We start from the raw sequence: 6,000 nt of genomic DNA, 5'->3' as shown, positions 1-6,000 counted from the left end.
TGTTGCTGTAACTTCTATCCAAAGTGTGTGTTTCAACCTCTCTGCCTTAGTAACTCAGCAACTTTAATATTTTGAAAAAGATGACATCTTTCTTTGGAGGTTGAAAGTATTGTTATGCCTTGAGAACATCATAACTTCCAGACCCCTGCCCTGGTTTCTTTTGGACGATGCATGGGAAATATAGCTGAGTCTGTCCTGACTCTAGGGTATGACCTGTGCATTCTTTGAGTAAATCTTAAAATAACCGAGTTTCCTTATGACCCATGTTTTCCCCTGAAGTCATAAGCTATAAAAAGTTCTGATAGGTTTATGTTTCTGGTTAATCAAGGCTTACTGTCTGCTTTAAACTTAGTGCCAGGTGACACCTAGTAATCATTCTTTGTTTGCAGCATCACAGGCAACAGAGAAATCAAGTTCATCACCAAGAGGCAGCTGTACTCACATCCTGGAAGAGATTCAATTCATAAACCTCTCATCTTTCTTCATTTTTTTACCCCTACTAGGGAATCTTTTAGCCTGATGCTATTAGTAGACAGGGCATGACCTTCTGCTCTACTGTAATAGTTTATCCTTTTCTATGTCCTCAGTTAGTGTGCTTAGTAAGAAGTTTCTCAAAAAATGGATATGGAGAGAGCAGGATAATTTCTGCCTTCCTAGAATATGTCCCAGGGATAAGTGGGCAATGAATGCTGATGAGTATTGATTACTTCCTTAATGAAGCCACATGTTCTGGAGTGTGTGTATGTGTGTGCATGTTTTGCAGCTGCTGTCTAGACTATAGTCTATATTACTCAATCATCAGGATGATTACAAATAATGAAAGAAAAAAATTGAAATGACATCGACTGCATTAACTTTATCCATCTACAATACTAACAGTGTAGTTAAGAAAACATCCCCGGGATGTATTTTGCCTTCATAATGTATCAGTGGCAATAGCTGCAAAGAGTTTCTGGAATTTCACTCAAGTCACAGGTGTGAACATGTTTTTATAAATTGACTTGTAAAGAAATAATTATTTTGACTAGAGCATGTAGTAGAAGTGGGCTTCATTTGATACTGATTATTATTATTATTATTATTTTCTTGAGACAGAGTTTCACTCTTGTTGCCCAGACTAGAGTGCTGTAGTGCAATCTCTGCTCACTCCTACCTCCACCTCCCGGGTTCAAGCAATTCTCCTGCCTCAGCCTCCTGTGTAGCTGGAATTACAGGCATGTGTCACCACGCCCGGCTAATTTTTATTTATTTATTTATGTTTTTTGAGGCGGAGTCTCACTCTGTCATCCAGGCTGGAGTGCAGTGGCATGATCTTGGCTCAATGCAACCTCTGACTCCCAGGTTCAAGCGATTCTCCTGGCTAATTTTTGTATTTTTAGTAGAGATGGGGTTTCACCATGTTGGTCAGACCTAGAACTCCTGACTTTAAGTGATCCATCTGCCTCGGCCTCTCAAAGTGTTGGAATTACAGGCGTGAGCTACTGCACCAGGCCAGATACTGATTATTTTTGATGTCATCCTTTTCTGAAGACAAAAGGACCTGCATCAAACACCCTCTCATTGAGTACTTTATCAGGTAATTTGCCATCCTGAACCTCAGAAACTTGCCTCAAAGACTTGTTGGGAGGATAAAGCTGAGGAGGAAGCATGTTACAGGAGGAAAATGTTGGTTCTGAAGTCTAACAACCAGCTTTCACCTCTCATTGACTGGGTAACACTGGATAAACTGTCTGGCTTCTCTACATCCCATTTTCCTCATGTATTAAAGGTAGATACCAATCGAGTCCTCATAGGATTTTTGTGAGGAATTAGATGGAGATATTGCAAGTCAGATAACTGTAATATAGCAGGTGTTCTTAGGGTGTCAGGGATGTTCATACTCTCCTCATAAGCCTGAAGAACTTCTATTTTTCATATAAGATTCAGCTTAAACGATGCAAGTCAAATTGCTTAGCTCAATCAATAAATATTGAGTAACAAAAATGATTTGAAAGTACTGTATCAATATTAGTTATTATTAATGACAAAATGTAATAGTCAAGGGACTTGTCTTCCCACCATAAACAGCTATAAAACTAGAACACAATATATGAGGCAAGTTTTGTCAGGCAGCACTGCTTGGTGTCCAACATCTGAAACTATAGTTTCATATATTTTGTTCAATTTCTAGTGTTTCAGGTGGGAAGATAAATCCAATTCATGTTACTCTACTGGGACTGGAAATAGAGGTCCACCAGTGTTCTGTGATGAACTAAAGATGCATCTACTTAAAAATAATAATAAGAGGCATAGCTAAAAAGCTAATACAGAAAATAAAATGGAATACTAAAAAGTATTTGATTAACCCAAATGAAAGCAGAACAGAAACAGAAACAACAAAGTCATATGAAGCAATAGAAAACAAATAAAAAGATGTTAGATTAAAACCCAACCATATCGATCATGACATTAAATGCAAATGGACCAAACTCTCTACTGAAGATAGACTGGATGGCAGTCAAGATTATGGTAGACATGGAGCTGCTCTACCAGACCCACTTCGAGGAAGAACTTATTGCTCTAGCTGTTAGAAGATGTGGGCCTTCATTTTTTAGCTCCTTCAGGGTTTGCCTCAGCTGCAGAAAACCACCTCACTCAAAGCGTGTCTCACATTCAATTATTGATTTGAGACAGAGGCATAAAGACCCAGTCACAACCCCGACAGGTTGTTGATGTTCCAGAGCTCTCTATGGGGCAGGCTGAGCCTGTCAAGACGGCAGTGGAGTTGGACTTTTCCCTCCGCTTCGTGCTGCTTACTCCTCCCACTTTCCGCAGCTGCTGATTCCAATAAATACTCTACACAACAAACTCCAGCTCAGCGTCTGCTTTTGGAGAACCTAACCTATAACAAAGACCTATTTATATGCTCTCCACAAGAGAGAAACTTTGAATGTAAAGAATTAGATAGATTAAAAGTAAAAGAATGAGAAAAGATAGAGACAACATGCAAACAGTAAACTTAAGAAAATTGTTGTGGCTATTGTCGCATCAGGCAATGTAGAATTTAAGACAAGGATATTACCAAAGCCAAAAAGAACTGTTTTAAATGATGAAGGATAAATTCAAAAGGAAATCACAAAAATCCTAAATGTATGTGTACCCAATAACAGAGTTTCAAAATATATGAAGAAAATTTGCATAAAGGAATAGACGCATCAGCAATCATAGTTGGAGAGTTTAACATTACTTTCCAGAAGAAGTAGAAAACAATTAGTAAGATATTAAAATATCTGAAAGCAAATATCAATCAACCTGACCCAATTTTCATTTACAGAATACTATAACTAACAACAGCAAAATACACATTTATTTCCAAGTGCACATGGAATGTCCACCAGGATATCATATGTTAGAGTACAAAACAAGATTTAAAACATCTTGCAAAGTATGTTTATGACAACAGAATTAAATTAGAAGCTAATAGCGATAAGATAACTAGAAAATCCTGCAAATACTGGGAAATTAAACAACACATTTCTAAATAACTTGTGGGTAAAGAAGAAATCAAAGAGAAATTAGAATATATTTTTCATTAAATGATACTGCAAACACAAGTTAGAAAAGCAGTAATTAGAAGAAAATATTTATTTTATTTGTCTTTTTTTATTTATATATATTTCTAGAGATCAGATCTTGCTCTCACCGAGGCTGGAATGCAGTGGCACAGTCATAGTTCACTGCAGCCTTGAACGCTTGGGCTCAAGCCTCCTGAGTAGCGAGCACTACAGGCATGCCCAGCTAATTTTGTTTTGTTTCGTGGTTTTTTTTGGTAGAGACAGGGTCTTGCTTTGTTGCCCAGGCTGGTATTGAACTCCTGGCCTCAAGAGATCCTTTCACCTCAGCCTCCCAAGATGCTGAGATTACAGGCATGAACCACTGCACCTGGACTAATATATAGCTTTAAAGTTCTATAATAAAGAAGATTTAAAGTTATTTATTAAGTTTCCAGCAAACAAGAAAAAGTAAAAATTGACAAACCAAAATAAGTTCTTTGAAAAGATTAACAATATTGATAAATCCAATCAAGACTTATAAGAAAAAGAAAGAGGAAACACAAATCAATACAATTAGGAATGAAAGAGGGGATATCACTGCAGAGCCTACAGATAAATAACTGGATAACGAGGAAATGTAAAAAAAAAACAAAAAAAAACAAAAAAAACCCCTTATACCAGTACATGGAATACCTTGTATAAAATGGACAAATTTCTTAAAAGACACAAACTAACAAAATTCACTCAAGAAGAAATAGAAAACCTAAAAAACCTAAAACCTTTGTAGTTATTAAATAAATTGAATTCATAATTAGAAACTTTCCCACAAAAAAATTCTAGGTCCAGTGCCTTCCCTGGTTATGTCTATCAATCTACAGGGAAGAAATTTTTAAAAATACTAATATTACCTAAGCTTTTTCAAAAATAGAGGAAGAAACATCCTAATTCATTTTATGAAGGAAGCATAAGCCTGATACCAAAATCTGACAAACACACTACAGCAAAGAAAACTACAGACCAATGTTCTCCACGATTTTAGAGGTGGAACTCCTTGACAAAATTTTAACATGTGTACTCTAGCAATATATAAAATGATAATACATCATGAAGTGAAGAATGGAAAGTTGATTTAACACTGAAAAATATCAATCAACTCATCGTATTAATAGAATAAAAAAGAAATGCTACAAGCTCATTTTAATAGATGCAGAAAAGGCACTTGACAAAATTTAGCACCCATTCACGAGAAATGTTCTCTGCCATGTCAGCACAGAAAAGATATTTTGCAGTTTGATATGGCTAACATCTTAGTGGTGATATATTGAACACTTTCCCTTAAGACAGGAAGCAAGGCGAGGATGTTCACTCTACTCATTTCTATTTAACACTAATTACTAGACAGTGAAATAAGGCAGGAAATAAAAAAGACATATAGATTAGAAAGTAAAAAGAAACACTACCTTTACAGATAACATAATTACCTATATAGAAAATCCTTTAAAAATCTATCAAAAATTCAAAATAATTTCTAGAATTAATAAGTGAATTTTACAATGTCACAGGACACAAATCAATGTATAAAAATTCGTTGTATTTCTATGTGCTAGCACCAAGTAATTGAAAAATGAAATAACAAACTACATTTATAATAGCATCAAAACCCAGGAAACACTTAGGAATAAGTTAGCAAAAGATATACTGTCTTTTGGGAAATTACTCTGATGCTGTCCTAGACATCACAAAACAAGTGTTCACAGGCCAAATTAAAACATTAGGTTAAAACATAAATCACATATTTTGTTTAGTTAATTAATAACATTAAAAAATGAAGGAGAAAGATCCGGGGTATTTTAATACACTTTGGAGAGGAGGCAAGTAAGTAAAAGAACCATATTGTCTGGATCCTGAGCCACGCTGTGTTCACTTGTCCTGTCTCTCCTGTTGCTTAATCAGCCTTCCCCTCTGATATGGTTAGAGGGTCCAGAGCTGAAGTTTGAGCAAGAGGGGAAAAGACAGAAGGTGGCCTGGGCTAGTAACACACGCTTGCTCTATTGGAGAGATGCAGGCACAAGAAAACCTGGCCACAGGTGTAGCTTGCTATTACTTTGCTGAACAGCCATGGGTTTTGTTTTTCTTGGGGCCAAAATGGATGTCACTAATGGGTGGTAAATTAAGGCCTCTTGAATATTGAACGTTCATGAATATTTAATGTATCCCGAATATTTTGTGCTGTTTGTGTATTTAGCACTGCGTATGTCTCATACATATTTAATAATTCCTGAATATTTAGTACCTTCATCATATTTGGTGTATCATGAATATTTAGTATCCAGGTGCCTCATGAATGTTAGGCATGTTTTGCTCTTTCCATCCTTTTCTTCCTACATTGGGTACACACATGCTTTACTTTGTAACTACTTACCTTGTATAATACCTCTTGTGAATTGTCTATTCTAACAAAGATTCT

This window comes from Trachypithecus francoisi, unplaced genomic scaffold (assembly GCF_009764315.1).
Source record: "Trachypithecus francoisi isolate TF-2019V2 unplaced genomic scaffold, Tfra_2.0 Lachesis_group7, whole genome shotgun sequence".
Classification (NCBI taxonomy): Eukaryota; Metazoa; Chordata; class Mammalia; order Primates; family Cercopithecidae; genus Trachypithecus; species Trachypithecus francoisi.
Note: the sequence above shows the minus strand (reverse complement) of the source record.